The sequence below is a fragment of the Tenrec ecaudatus genome, chromosome 7, assembly GCF_050624435.1.
Source record: "Tenrec ecaudatus isolate mTenEca1 chromosome 7, mTenEca1.hap1, whole genome shotgun sequence".
Classification (NCBI taxonomy): domain Eukaryota; kingdom Metazoa; phylum Chordata; class Mammalia; order Afrosoricida; family Tenrecidae; genus Tenrec; species Tenrec ecaudatus.
The window spans coordinates 36,194,045-36,209,391 of NC_134536.1; the positions used below are offsets into that span (position 1 = coordinate 36,194,045).

Consider the following 15,347-nt stretch of genomic DNA (forward strand, 5'->3'; position numbering starts at 1 on the left):
GAAAGGAAGATAGAAAATGATCCAAACTGAATGTCTAGAAAGGTGAAATACATTAGATGGTATCATTGTTATGGTTAGTTGCCATTGGGTCAATTTTGACCATAGTAACACATGTACAACAGAATTGAACATGGTTTGCTCCTGAATTATCCTCAAGATGGCTTTTATATTTGAGGCCAATGTTGTAACTACTGTATCCATCCATCTCCTTGAGTATCTTCCTTTTTCTATGGACTCTTCACTTTGCCAAGTAGGACATCCTTCTTCAGGAACAAATCCCTCCTGATAACATGTACAAAATAGGAGGGACAATCTTATGATTGTTGTTTTCAAGGACCAATCCATGTATACATCTTCCAAACAGGCTTGTTTATTCTGCTGGCAGTCCATGATCTATTCAGTACTCTTTGACAGCGCCATAATTCAAATGCACCAATGCTTCTCCAGTCTTCCTTTGTGTGGTATAGACTGTACCTAGAGATGAAACCACTGGAAATATCGTGGTTTGGGGCACAGTCATTTTTGTATTCAAATTATATCTTTGCTCTTCAAACATTTTAAGAGATCTTGTGCAGATTTGCCCATCGTATTCTTTAATAGTTTAATTCAAATCTTCAGTACTTCTTCAGTTCTCTCAGCTTGAGAAATGACAATCTTTTTTAATCTGATTTTTGTATCCTAGCAATTACTTCACCCAAAAGAATTTTTGTCTTATAGTTTCAGTTGCAAAACTCAGGTTGAATATGAAATGTTTAATATGATTCCATTTCATTAAAACAAACATACTCTATATAGGGAAAACATGTTGTCTAGGCATGGTGGTTGAGAGACAGGGGAAGGCTAAGGAGAAATAGGTTCCAGTGTTTTATATCGCAGGGCTAAGGAAGGAACAAAGGAAGAGGACACTGTGCTAACCTTCCTTTAATTCTTTCATCTGACAAAATGACATACAGTACCTTTTGCAGCTATTTAATTAAAAAAAGAGGAGAGAAAAATGCATCAGGCTTTTTAAAAAGAGAGTGATGGTTTTTTTTTGTTTGTTTGTTTTTAGTGCACCGTTACTGGAAGCACTGCAATACCAGGTCGATGCATGGAGTGGATGGAGCAAGCTCCTATTCCATCTCCTAATTCCAAAAATCCACTCAATATATTGTCCTCGGAGAGAGGACACATCAGACATTAAACTGATAAGAACAGATACTACACTTGATCTTAGCCAAAAGACCGAGAAGCGATGTATTTTTATAATTAAATGTGCAGTATTCAGCAATGGAGTTTCAGATGAATAAGTAATTGCAAGGATCAGCAATTGGTAAGGCGAATGACCTCCTGTTTTTGAATTAGCTCTTAGAGTACAGCTCTCTGTACAAAGAAAAAGCATAAAACCATGCAGCTTAAAAGTTCTTTAATCTGTTTTCCTCGCATACCAGTTAAGACTCACTTAACTAAAACCAGGTTTACTGATCAGGTAGAGACTGGTGGGGCCCCCAAAATTTAGCTCTTTTGGGTCTAGAACTGAATTCACCCCAGTGGCTCAATTTTTAGCCAAACAATAGGCATGTCTATAAAGTGAACAATAACGTTATTGAGGGATACCCATCTCAGAATAGTCACCCATTGGCTATAAAGGGGCAGCATTTACCCATGGACAACATTCAGAAGTTAGGAAAGAAAGAGGAATAGAAATAGGAAACATGGGGAGGAGGTAGGATAAGTGAAGTTAGATTGTGGATGTTGCAATTGATGGGATTAGACAAAATATGTATGAATTGTTGAAGAGAGTCTGATCTTCTCTCTAAGTGTTGTCAGTCTTCTCTTGTAAATCTCTGTAAATCTTCTCTCTAAATCTCAGAGCTGATCTCCTCTGTAAATCTTCTCTCTAAATCTCAGAGCTGACCTTCTCTGTAAATCTTGCCCTATTTGCCATTACAATGTTGTTTTAAAAGAATTCTACAAGCAGTAATTGCATGCCAGAGCTCTAGATAGAGTGGTTAAACTACTAACCAAAAGGTCAGTGGTGTGAACTCACCAGATGCTTCATGGGAGAAAGATGTGGAAGTCTACTTTCAACCCGAGTTCCAGCTTTGGAAATCCTGTGGGGCAGCTCCTTGCCCTATGGGGTTGCTATGAGTCAGAATTGACCCAGCAGCATTGGGATTGGATTTGGAATCACACACTCACAGGAAAAGTCTACATTTAGAGCTAATCTTTATCTTCCATTTTTCTTTCTATTCCTCCTGTTGCCTATGGAAATTCAAACATCTAAGATAATAAACGAAGGAGTGGGTATGTGCAAATGTGAAGAATGGAAGGATACAGATCATTGAATTGGAGCAATGATGGTAACCAGCATTGACTGAACACACATCATCTGTCAGGTCCTGTTCTAGTCAGCGTGCACGCACTAACTAGATGAATGCTGTGTTGGTGAACCAACCATGCTGCCAAAGCCAATACAATAACTTTGTCCCTAATGACAGGCCTGCATTTATCAGAACTCTCAACAGCAAGGAAGGCAGCAAAAGCAACAGCATCGTGGTAATGCTACACCACTCGCGAGCTACTTCAGAAGTAAGATAGAGCTGCTAGATCCTTCCGTGCCACCTCTCTGCGCCCAGAAGCTCATATTCAGATCAGCAGTGTGCTTTCAGCTTCAGCACAAAACCCAATTAGGTCACTTAAACCCCAGAGAAAGAGCTGAAGTCACTTTACGTATATTGTTTCTGCAAAAAAAGATATTGTCTTAGTTATGTATTACTGCTACAACAGAACTAATACAAGTGGGTCGGTAAAGCACACAGAAATGTATCTTCTCACTGTTTAGAAGGCTGGAACCCAACTTCCTAGGAGAAGGCTTTGTCTTTGTGCTGATTCTCTAAGAATATCTTTGCCCCAATGAAGGGGGAAGTGCAGAGTGGAGACCCAAAGCCCATTTGTCGGCCACTGGAGATCCTCTCACAGAGGGGTCTAGAGGAGGAGATGAGTCAGTCAGGGTGCAATATAACATCGATGAAGAATACAGCTTTCCCCCAGATCCTGGATGCTTCCACCCCACCCAACTACCACGATCCGAATTCTACCTTGCAAGACTGGATAGAACAGAGGTTGTACGCTGGTGCATATAGGAGCTGGAGGCACAGGGAATCCAAGCTGGATAATACCTTCAGGACCAGGGGTGTGAGGGGCGATACTGGGAGAGCGTAGGGTGAGTGGGTTGGAAAGGGGGAACCGATTACAAGGATCTGCATGTGACCTCCCCCCTGGGGGACGGAAAACAGAGAAGGGGGTGAAGGGAGACACTGGATAGGGCAAGATATGACAAAATAATAATCTATAAATTATCAAGGTCTCATGAGGGAGGAGGAAGTGGAGAGGGAGGGGAAAAAATAGGACCTGATGCAAAGGGTTTAAGTGGAGAGCAAATGCTTTGAAAATGATGTGGGCAATGAATGTACAGATGTGCTTTATACAATTTCTGTATGTATATGTATGGATTGTGATAAAAGTTGTATGAGCCCCTCATAAAATGTTATAAAAATGATTAAATGAAAAGCTTAATTAGCTTTAAAAGAAAGAAAAGAATATCTTTGCCCCACCAGCTCACGACGCCTGAGTCTGTGGAGATCTGCATGCCCGGCGTGACCAGACATTGGGAGAGAAAAGAAAGAATTTTCTCTTATAGTCCTCAGAGGAGCCCTTGCTCAGTGGACAAGCTGATATAATTTTTTACCCTGAAAAACTTTGAGACAATTAATTTCTGTTCTTAAGCCACCCATTTGTGTTGTTTTGTCACGGTGGCCCTAGAAAATGGATACACAGTGAGATTAGTACCAAAAATGTATTTATATTATGCTCCATGCTCTATGAGGAGTCCGGTTAACTCTGCGGATTAAGGGTTGGGCTGCAATCTGAAAGGTCAGGCACTTTGAACCTACTAGCCACTCTTCAGAGAAAGACGAGACCGTCTGCTTTGGATACGTACAGCCTCAGAAACCATATAGACCAATTCTTGTCACTATGAGTCCATTACAGTGGGTGTACTATATACTCTATCATTTTCTATAATATAAATCTGATTTTTTAAATTTTCATACCTAATAGTCTTCATATTAAACAAAATCTTAAATTGATTTTTAAGCGAAAGCTTAACTACATCATTTAAATATAACAACAAATAATACATGGAATAAACTTTAGTCTGGCTTTCTCTGATAGGTCAAAAGAACAAAATTGTGACTGAACCTATTGCCTAATTATTGCTCCATCTCACATGATACTGAATCACAAGTGCTGGAGATGTGGTGGGTTACACATCGGCTGCTCACCACAAGGTCAGCGCTTTGAACCTACCCCCTGCTCCTCCAGAGAAAGATGAGACTTTCTACTCCTGTCAAGATTCACATCCTCAGAAACCCACAGGAGCAATTCTACTCTGTGCTTTAGGGTGTGGACGAGTCAGAATTGATTTGATGGCAGTTGAGTTGGGATGATTTTGAAATGCAGAGTCAAGGAGATAAGAGAGTTGCTTCCAACTAAAAGTTAACTCATTGGAAGATTTTTATGGAAGTAGAACTTGGCTGTCCTTTAAAAGAACTACAGGATTCCAGAGCCAAGACCTCCTCGGGTGTTGATGCGCTTTTGATGGAAGGCTTCTTTCTTGGGGCTTACGGACATTGCTGCTTGTTGTCCTTGAGTCAGTCAGCCTTAACTCAGGGTGGCCCCATGTGTCACAGATTTAATCTTCACAGGGCTCTGTGCCATCTCCAAGATCACAAGTGCGATCACGTCTCTTAAGGCTATTGGATCAATCAACTTCCTGGAAACTGTATTTTTTTCAAGTAAATTTTACTCGCTAATAGTGTTCCAATCCTTCTGTGATAGGGTTCAGTGTCTCTAGAAGGCTTTCCTTCAAAAATAATACCATAACCATCAGCGAGCTATACTGCCAATTCTTAAGACAAGAGTTCCCTGAGACAATTCCAGCAGATGCAACATAAACACCTGGGCCTGAAGGTGCTTCCTTCTTGCTTCTGAACAGTTGTTCTGTGAACTGGTTGCTGGTTTCTCCAGTCTATGATGAACATGAACAAGCTGAAGATCTGCTTTCTCCCAGTAGCTTTTTTATTCTGCCAACCTCCATGTCCTAACTGTGCCTACTCGAGACCCATAGACTAGACCCTTCCCAGTGCCTGCACCCTTTATCACATCCGGGAAAGAGGAACTTTGACCAGAGTCTTGGCATGGTCCTAAGACATTGAGTTTTTAACATTTCCAACTTAAGAAAGGAAAGCAAAATCACATTGAAATGTTGGTCTTATGAATCTGCCAGAAAATAGGGGGCCTGGAATAGCTGTCTGCTACAAAATACTGGTCAAAACCACGATGAGACTTTTTTACAAAAAATAAGAGGTTACACCAAGTTCTGGCTCTTCTCCCAGCTGCTCTCGCCCAGACCCCTACACTATTCTGAGGGCTGGAAAGGCTGCTATGCACAGGGTCATTTGTGGTCAACATAAAGTAGACTGGAACCTTCACCCCACTCACTTAGTGGGTTAAAAATAACATTAATACACATTCATTGTAGAAAATTTAGAAAACACTGAAAAGCTTAAAGAAAATTATTTTAAATGAAAACATGGGACCACCACTCTATTTGCTTTCTTATCTGCTGACAGAAAAGCAAACAGAAAGATAAAAAAAATGTGAGTAAATACTCCAAAATTTTCTGGCTAATTCTTACACAGTCCATACCTAAATATTTACTTAGCCATGGAACTGGCATCAAAAGATGAAGCAAAGGAACTGCTTCAAAATTATAGCTTTTTAAAAAAGAGTTAGAATAGACATTAATCTGTAACCCTCCCAAGACATCTCCTCCAGCCTACCTCTATCAGAATGTGTGCAAGACTCGGTTGCGTAGTTTCATGGATGTTTTTCTAAACAGTTATCTCGGCTGTAAGAAGTTCAATTGACTAAAATGTTTCACCTGCGTGATGCAGCCTCTACCCATGGACCTTAACAGGGGGAAAGAGTCCTTCTCTTGATAAATTTTGCATTGCTCAAATCATAGTGTTAAGAATGGAATAAAACCCTCCAGTGTTGCTGACTAATACAGAGATACCTTGTCTGTGCTGTTGGCTTTGAACATGTATTAACATCAACCCAAGAGTTATAGTGAAAATGCACGTTAAAATTATTGACTAATCCTAATAGCCATGTTTTCAGCTCTTCTCACCATGTCCCTCGATTGCAGGTATTCACAGGGACAGAGCCACCACCTCCTTACTCCAGCAGGCACAATGGAACAGACTAGATGATTTCAGAGCCTTGACGGTGTCCTGGGTTACACAGGGATCAGCTAAACACTAATTCAGCAGGTCAAACCCACCAGCCACGCCCTGGGAGGAAGATGAGTCTCGCTGTTCCTATAAAGATTGGCAGCCTCAGCAGCACTACACAGGCTTGCTATGAGTGGGAGTCCACTCAGTGCCAGTGGGTTTCAGTTAGGTTTGACTGTAATGAAAAGGTAACACTTGGCTAGCTACTAACTGAAAGGTTGGTAGATTGAGGAAAGAGACTTAAGGACTTGCTTCTGTAAATTTCATGCCCTTTGCCCTAAGGATATCCCTTGGGGCAGGTAGATTTGGTTGTACAGTGTTAACGCGAATCAATTTGTCACCGTGTCACTAAACAACATTTACATCAAACATTCTTACTCCTTTCCCTTTTCCCCTCCTACTCTTGGTTTCTCTTCCTGCTTGACACAATGGCAAACGTGTACCCTTACCCGAGTCTGACCACAACTTCTAGTGATTTCTCTAAACCAAGAACACTTCAATATACAAATCAGAGAGCTGGATGGGGCATGTGGATAAACAAGTCTAAGATTAGTGAACCCAAAGACACCCACTGAACCATCCCGCTAAGGTAAGGAGCCCCTGGCTGTCTCTCAAGAAGAGCAACTTCCCTTTTGAGAAGAACTTATTGAAAGCAGGTTCTTTGCAAGATGATGTTTACCTTGCTCAAGATTCACCCGTTCTCCATGTATTGTTTGCAGACCAAACAAATAGGGCGAAGTCTCAGGATATTGCACGGAGGGAAATGCAGTAGCTGCGTTGAGATAAAAGAACTCACTCATCAAAGTAAGTTCTTTTACCGGGGCTGGACTAGAGGTGATAGGGAGCCAGAATAGGGACTAAGGTGGGTGGTCTCCCCAATGCCTGCATAGGGTCACAACACAGCTGGGTTGAAAGGAAATCAGTAAAACGAATTAGACACCTATTGAAGGATCCAAACTGAGCATGCACAGACTAGGACACTCCCCCCCCCTCCCCGCTTCTCATTTGGGCATACATGTCAGGTGGAGGGTGGGACTCTCTCCCGTGTTCCGGTGCACACTTCTTGGGGAGCCCCCTCTCAGGCTCTCTCTCGGGCCCTGGGATCCTGGTTTCACCAGTGGTCTCGTGCGCCTGTTCCGCTATTCTTTCCACGTAGTTTTTCCGCATTCAGCTAGGAACTCCTGCATGGGTTCCTGCGCAGCCTTGTACACATTCCTGAAATAGTGTGTGCTTTTTTGAGACTGTAATAACCTGAAACCACCCTTTTCCTTCTAAAAGGCACTATGGACAATCATGCTTCTGCCTGTGCATTCTTTCAGTGCCATGGAGCCAGAGCCGTGGTATCCCAATCCAGAAAACCTAACAGAGCGACCAAATATAAGACAAAGCAGATTACATATGAGATTTGAATTATAGATATATTTATTGACATGGGATCACTCACCCATGGCTTGGAGTTTAATTTTGGATTAGTTTGCTAATTCCATAATACAACCACATCATCTCAGTGACACGCTACAATAAACACTTACTTCTCTGCTGAAGTTTGGCTGACCCAGCCTGGATTGATTGTACTTGGCTCCAAGCTGTGGGTCTCATCCAAATCTGCCCATTGTGTCTTTCATCTCCTGAAAACCAATGGATATTCCAGGTATGCTCTTCTCTTGAGTGAAGAACCTAGAACTTCAGAGGGTCGGCCCCATTGCACATGCAAACATTAAGCATCTTCTCCCATCGAGCTCATTAACATCCCCATGGCTAAAGCAAGTCATATGGCCAAGTCTAGGACTATAGGTATCTCAAAGAAAGGAAAGATTGTCATTATTTACAAATTTTCTATCTAGATAATTTGTAAAGGAAAAATATTGCAATAATGATGGGATGTAGCAATAAGGCTGAGTCAATAGGACTAATATGCAAAAATAATCTGTTATTAGTAAATCACATTTTAAAATATGATTTATTGACAGATACTACTTACAGTTTATAAGAATGGAGTTGGGGCAGCACCTGACTTCCTCTACCTTCACAAGAAGAAAAGAAATTCAAACTCCATATCAGCCCAAGGCCAATTCCTATGAAAGGAGGGCCAGACATGCTTCCACCACACAGCCTTGTGTACTAAGTCTAACACCAGCCATCTTTCACATCACACTCCCTACTTTTCTCCTGAGTTCCATAATTCATTGCAGTGTTCACACAGAGCTCAAATATAATGTGCACAATTATGGATTTATTAGAGAAGTTAACAGGTTACAAGTCAGCATCAAAAATGTTCAGGATATAGTACTTCTGGTCAGGAATACTTCTAAGTAGTGCCCACAGACATAGCCCATTCTGGTCTAAGGCCTCTAGGTCATGTGACCTGTGCTGTGCTCAGGCAATGTTATAATGCTCTTTTTGCCCTGCCACCAAATACTCTACGGGCACACCACTCTGCCATAAGTCTCGGTCTGAAGGTACTCGCTCTAGTTCTGTGGATCAGCAAACCTAGCTCTCCCTTTTAAGTACCCATAGGCACCCCATTTCACAAGCAAACCTCTTGCCCAAATCACTCCACCTTACTCGCTGCGTGGGTGAGAGGGTCCACTGTTCTGCCTCAGGTGCGGATTCTTGCTTTTGCTGCGCTCACTTCCCTGTCACTCTTTGCCCCTCCTAATGTGGCACAGCTCTGTGCCGCCTGAATTTAGGGGGTTCAGTGCACAGGGATCTCTGGCTCCAAAGATGCACTCTGCTGCTGCCTCTTCTTTCTTCACAGCCATGACATCACCTTTCCTGCTTCTGAGACGGCTCCCATGAAACCGAGCAGGATGGAAAACTAACCAATCCCAGGGTTAGATCTCAAAACACTTTCTCTTGAACCCTCCTCCAGTCATTTGGAGAGAATTCAATGACCAATCACTAAACCCAATGACGAAAAATTTTGAATTCTACCAACTTCTTTCGTCTGAAATTTATCAATAATGCAGTCAAGATGTGTCAATAATTAATGGTGATTGGAATGTGAAAGTTGGAAAAAAGTAAGAAAAGCCAAGAGTTGAAAAATATTCCTTGATGATAGGAACAAAGCTAGAGAAATCACAGAATAGATTTTTGCAAAGCCAACAGCTTGTGCATTGAAAATACCATGTTTCTACAATACTAATGGTGATTGTACACCTGGACCTCACCAGATAGCACACACAAGGCTCAAATTGACTCTACGTGTGGGAAAAGACATGGAGACGCTCAATAGAGTCAAATAACATAAGGCCAAGACCAACTGGGGGACCAGTTTTCAATTGTTCATTTGTAATTTCAGGCTGAAGCTGAAAAAAAATCCACAAAATAAAAAATTTGACCTGTGTATACCTCACCTGAATTTAGAAAGCATTTCAAGAACAAATTTGGCAAATTGAACACTAATGACTGAGGACCAAATGAGGTGCAAGATGATCTCAAGAATATCAGACATGGGGGGAGGGGTGGGAAAAATATCAGACATGAGGAAAGCAAAAAGGTCACTAAAAGACAGGGACGATAGAAAAGGTCAAATTGGATGTAAGAAGAGAGTCTGAAACTTGCTTTCAACCCCACAATAGATAAATGGAAGAAATGTTAAAGTAAAATAACTGAATAGAAAATTTCAAAAGGAATATTGGTAAAACATAAAAGAAGAAAGCTGAAGTTATAAAACCTAAAGGGCAAAACACTTTCAACATATATCAAGCTGAAAGAACTGAAGACAAAAATCTCAGCCTTACATTAGTAAAATAGTAAATGATGATAAAGAAGTTGTCAAATAAGGTAGAAGAAACACATAGAGTTACTACCAAAAAAGAAATGGTTAATATTCAAATATTTCAAGAGGTATCCTATGAGTTAGAGCCAATGATAGTGAAGTCCACAAGGTACTAAAGTAATTAGTGAAAAACAAGACTCTAGAATACCACTTGAAATGTCCCACAAATCTGTCTTGGAAAAAGTATAGCCAGCATACTCCTTTGAATCTTGGCAAGACTTTGTCTTATGTGTTTTGGACATGATATCAGGAGAAATCAGGCCCTGAAAAATACCTCAAGCTTCAGAAAGTAGAGCTCTATAAAAAAAAAGGAAGACTCCGAACAAAAGGGATGAAGTCATGACAGCTTGTGTGGAACCAGTCACCTAGGCAATTGCTCGAGCAAGAAGTGTAGATGATATAATACAAAGTGATACCAAACATTCTGCGAGGCTCACCTTCCTGACAGTATTGTTGAGGAAAAAGTGGGTGCATAAGCAAATGTGGTAAGAAAGCAGATGGTGCCACGATATAAAAAGATATAGCGTCTGGAGTTTTAAAGGCTTGAAAACAAACAAGCAGCCATCTATCTGAAAAGCAACAAAATCCACATGGAAGAAGCGCACCAGCCTGTGTTATTATGAGGTGTCAATGGGATCAGGTATCAGGCATAAAAGACCCAGAACAAAAAAAATCATATCAATGTGAATGAGGGAGAGTGCAGAGTGGAGACCTAAAACCCATCTAATAGACAATTGGACATCCCTTACAGAAGGGTCACAAGGAAGAGACGGGCCAGTCAGGGTGCAATATAGCACCGATGAAACATACAACTTTCCTCTAGCTCTTCAATGCTTCCTCCTCCCTACTATCATGATCCCAATTCTACCTTACAAATCCCGCTAGACCAAAGCATATATATGGGTACAGATGAGACCTGGAAGCAGAGAATCCAGGACAGATAAAATCCTCAGGACCAATAATAAGAGCAGCAATACCAGGAGGGTAAGGATAAGGTAGGGGGACAAAGAGGGATCCAAGCACAATGATCTACATATAACCCTCTTCCTGGGAGATGGACAACAAAAAAGTGGGTGAAGGGAGACATCAGTCAGTGTAAGACATGACAAAATAATAATAATAATAATGTATAAATGATCAAGAGTTCGTGAGGGAGGGAAGGAGTGAGGGTGGGAAAAAATGAGGAGTTGATACCAAGGTCTCCGTTAGAAAGAAAATGTTTTGAAAATGATGATGGCAACAAATGCACAAATGAACTTGACACAATGGATGGATGGATGGATTGTGATAAGAGCTGTATGAGCCCCCAATAAAATGATTTTTAGAAAACATCAACAAAGTAACACCAAAACCACCATATTAAATTTAATTTGGGCTACATTTCATCAAAATTCATTTTTATTTCTCATCTAATAGTTGTATATTTGTCATCTAATAATTCATTTGTCTTAAGCTGTGATTTCTATTAGTGTTCACTCACAATGCCTCATTTTTTATGCATTTTGAGATATTTGATTCTGAGCTCTCTTTTATCTTTATTCATGAAAAATTTTGGATGGGGGCCTAAATTGAGGATGTTCGCTTTCAGATTTAAATATACATATATTTATATTTTAAATATATAATATATTTATATTATATATATATGTCAGTTCCTATTATAAACAAGAAGGTACTACTACAGAACTTGAACACATTTACCCTGCTTAGAAAGGTCATGGCTTCTTTTGAGAGTCTCTGATTCATTTCTCCTATTTTGCCCTTGGCCCAAGAGGAGCTTTCAGTTTTGCTGTACTAAGATGAGCATGCTTCTTCCAGGCAGAGCTGCTTTTAAATTTGTTCCTGGTTCAAACTTTCAGCTACTATGGTTGTGTTTCTGTGATGGAGTAGCAGTTTCTTTAGAGTTTTTCTTCAAGCCAAGCAATCCAATAAAAATGGTTTTATAAAGATCTCATTTATTAATTTATCTATCTGTCTATCTATCTATCATCTATCTATCTATCTATCATTTTCCTAGGATGGCACTTCAGTATCTGGCCTGTTCTACTGACAAGCCAATCTCGGGATGCACAGTCTTGGATGGATGCCTGCAGCCTGCTTGTTGCTGCGCTCAAACACATCAAGGCCTCCTCCCCTTTTAGGACACATGTCATGCTTGTTGCCAGCCATGCACTGCTTCTTTCTATCCTTCAGCCACGTTCATCCTGTCAGTTTAGCATGTTAAAGAATTTCAAAAACGCTCCAAGATATGAGGTATGAAAGATTGCCAGCTAGTGGTTTTCCACTTGTATGAAACTACAGCTCTCTCTGTTTTTTTTTTTGTTGTTTTTTTTTTTTGTCTAAAAGCAAAAGCAAAGAAGCGTAGTCATCATAACTGGCACCTTGTTCTAATTAAATTATAGCACAAGATAAGAACAGTGCTAATGTGAAACAATTGAGGATTTAGTTAGCAAATTCTAAAATAGCTCATAATTCTGTTTTCACTTTGCACATCAGGCCTCTTGCCAAACAGGAAAATGAAAGTCATCTTGTCATTCAAACCCCAGCATAACTCATCACAACTTTAGATTACATATTCCATTAGACTACTATGGTTTGTTTGTTTTTTGCTTTACTCTACTTTTAGAATATAAACTTTTTTTGCTACCTATATCTGTTTTACATCCTGCAACCCATCAGTAATAAAACCTTATAGTATATAGTCAGAAAAACACAATCAACCATAAATTATGCATTTAAATTTGGGGTTCTATTTAAGATCTTCAAGATATTTATAGCACTGATGCAACATTTTCCCCCTCTTTTTCTGAGAAGGGAAGAAACACTCCAAATTCACACATATTCTATACCAAACCAAACTCACTGCCATAAAGTCAGTGTCAATTTACAGAGAGCCCATAGGACAGGGTAGAACTGCCCCTGTGAGTTTCCAAGGCTGTCACACTTTAGGAGAGTAAAGCATCCCATCTTTCTCCCAACACATATTCCATAGAGACCATTTCATTATGGCTTAAACAGGACAAAGACAAATAATAAATGTATGGATGTACCAGCATTTGTATTTATGCATTTGCATTTTCTTAATTTCTACATCCATTTCAAAGAAAGGTGACACAACAGAATGCTCAAAATATAGAACAATTTCATTAACATCACATGCAAGTAACATTTGGCTCAAGATCATCTAACAATGGTTGCAGCAGTACATTGACAGGGAGCTGCTAGATGTTCAGACCAGGTTCAGAAGAGGATGTGGAACAAGGGACATCATTGCTGATGTCAGATGGAGCTTAGTGCAAAGCAGAAAATAACAGAAAAAATTAATTACATGTGATATGCAAATAAAACCAAAACGAGTAATCATTACCTACCCACAAAAACTTCTCTATTAAAACTGCTCAAAATCACAACGAAAATCCTGAAGGAGATACGGGGTCAATGGAGTTCTGATAACCCAATCATTGAAATGTTAACAGGAAAACTGGGAACAGAAAGTTGTTTTGTATTATTTGTTAAATCTGAACATAGATACAATCTATTGGCCCAGCTAGTCCTCTCTTATGTATATTCCCAAGGGAAACGAGTGTGTGTACTGCAGAGACAATGAATAATTGTCTATTGGTAAAACCCAGAAGTCCATCAAAAGTAAAATAGATAAACAAATGCTGGCACATCCACATATTTTTACCAACTGTCTGTGTATTCATTTGTAAACCACTCTGCAGATGAAGGTGGCTGTTGCTTTGGTTGTGACTCGGAGACAGAAGTCCTGCGCCTTAGTTTCCCAGGCTTAATCTTCATGGAAGCAGACTGGCACATCTTTCTCTTGTGAAGTGGCTGGTGAATTTGAAATATCTACCTGTAAGGAAGCAGGCAAACATTCAACTACTATGCAGCCAGGACACCATGAATAATGTAAATGAGAGAACGCAAATGAAGAGTGTGTGTGTGTGTGTGTGTAATAGCAAGCAGGCATGTGATGTACATATGTGTAGAACATCCCTAAGGCATAGTGGGTTACATGTTGGGCTGCTCTCCACAAGATGAGCAGTTCAAACCCACCAACTGCTTCAAAGTAAAAAGATGACGCCATCTGCTCCTGTAAAGATTACCAGCCTCAGAAACCCTAGGGAGAAGGGCTACTCTATCTGATAATGTTAACGTGAGTCTGAATCGACTCAATGGCAATGACTTTGGCTTTAAAATATATGTATATCTATATGTAAATGTGTGTGCATGAGGAGGTACCGCTCACCCACCCCCCAAAGAAATAGAACAAAGTTCCACCCAGCTTTTTGTAGTATGCATTTTTCCGATAGGCGAGCATTGAACAATTTACTCTGAGTTTAGTACACCCAGTGGCGTTGCCTGGGAAGGCTCTCTCGGTGAAATTTTTCATAAAAGCAGTTACACCCAAACCTTGCTTTTTGTGATGGCTGATCTCAGAAAACAGCGTGTGGCTGTGAAATTTCATTTCCCACTCAAGAAATGTGCCACAGAAACTAGTGTGAAAGGGCTTCTGTCGTTAAGTGGCACATGTACTGCTCTACATGCGGAATCGACATCAAGAGATCGTGGAAGTATAATTTATGTTACCTGGGCTGCTAGTGATCATTGGTCCTAGTGGGGTAAAGGAAGGAAGGAAGGAAGGAAGGAAGGAAGGAAGGAAGGAAGGAAGGAAGGAAAGAAGAAAGAAAGAGAGAGAGAAAGAAAGAAAACAGCACACAAGGGCAGCACTATGGGAAAAATTCAAGTGTATGAGTGGTTTACTTGTTTCCAAAAAGGTAAAATTTTGATTGATGTTAAGCCTCATTCTGGACATCTCTCAACTTCCCAAACAGATGAAAACGTCAACAAAATCCATTCCCTTGTGCTACAAGAGCTACAACAGACCAATGAAGAGATGGGAAAGTCATCTGGACTGCGGGAGCTTGGTTCAGTGAATCATAAGGAAAGATTTGGGAAGGAGAGGGGGCCTTGTGAAATTTGTGCCTTGGAATCTGACGGACCAGGAAAAAGAGCATGGACTGAAAACGTGCTGTGCTTTGAAAGAACAGGTCCACGAAAAAGTGCTGATCCCAAGGGCTCAAGTAGAAAGTCAATGTTTAGAAAATGATGATGGCAACATGTGTACAAACATGCTTGATACACTTGATGTATGGAATGTTATGAGATGTTAAAGCTTCCAATAAAATTATTTAAACAACAAAAAACAGGTTATAGACGAA

The 15,347-nt window shown here is 40.4% G+C and overlaps 1 non-coding gene and 1 pseudogene across 1 annotated transcript; one reads left to right on the top strand and one right to left on the bottom strand.

Moving 5' to 3' along the window:
* Window positions 1-1,045: 1,045 nt before the first annotated feature.
* LOC142453879 (U2 spliceosomal RNA) lies at window positions 1,046-1,236 on the bottom strand. The gene has a single exon (XR_012785452.1). It is a non-coding gene; the product is annotated as a U2 spliceosomal RNA (small nuclear RNA).
* Window positions 1,237-14,627: 13,391 nt separating this feature from the next.
* LOC142454114 (U11 spliceosomal RNA) lies at window positions 14,628-14,750 on the top strand (annotated as a pseudogene).
* The last annotated feature ends 597 nt before the right edge of the window (window positions 14,751-15,347 follow it).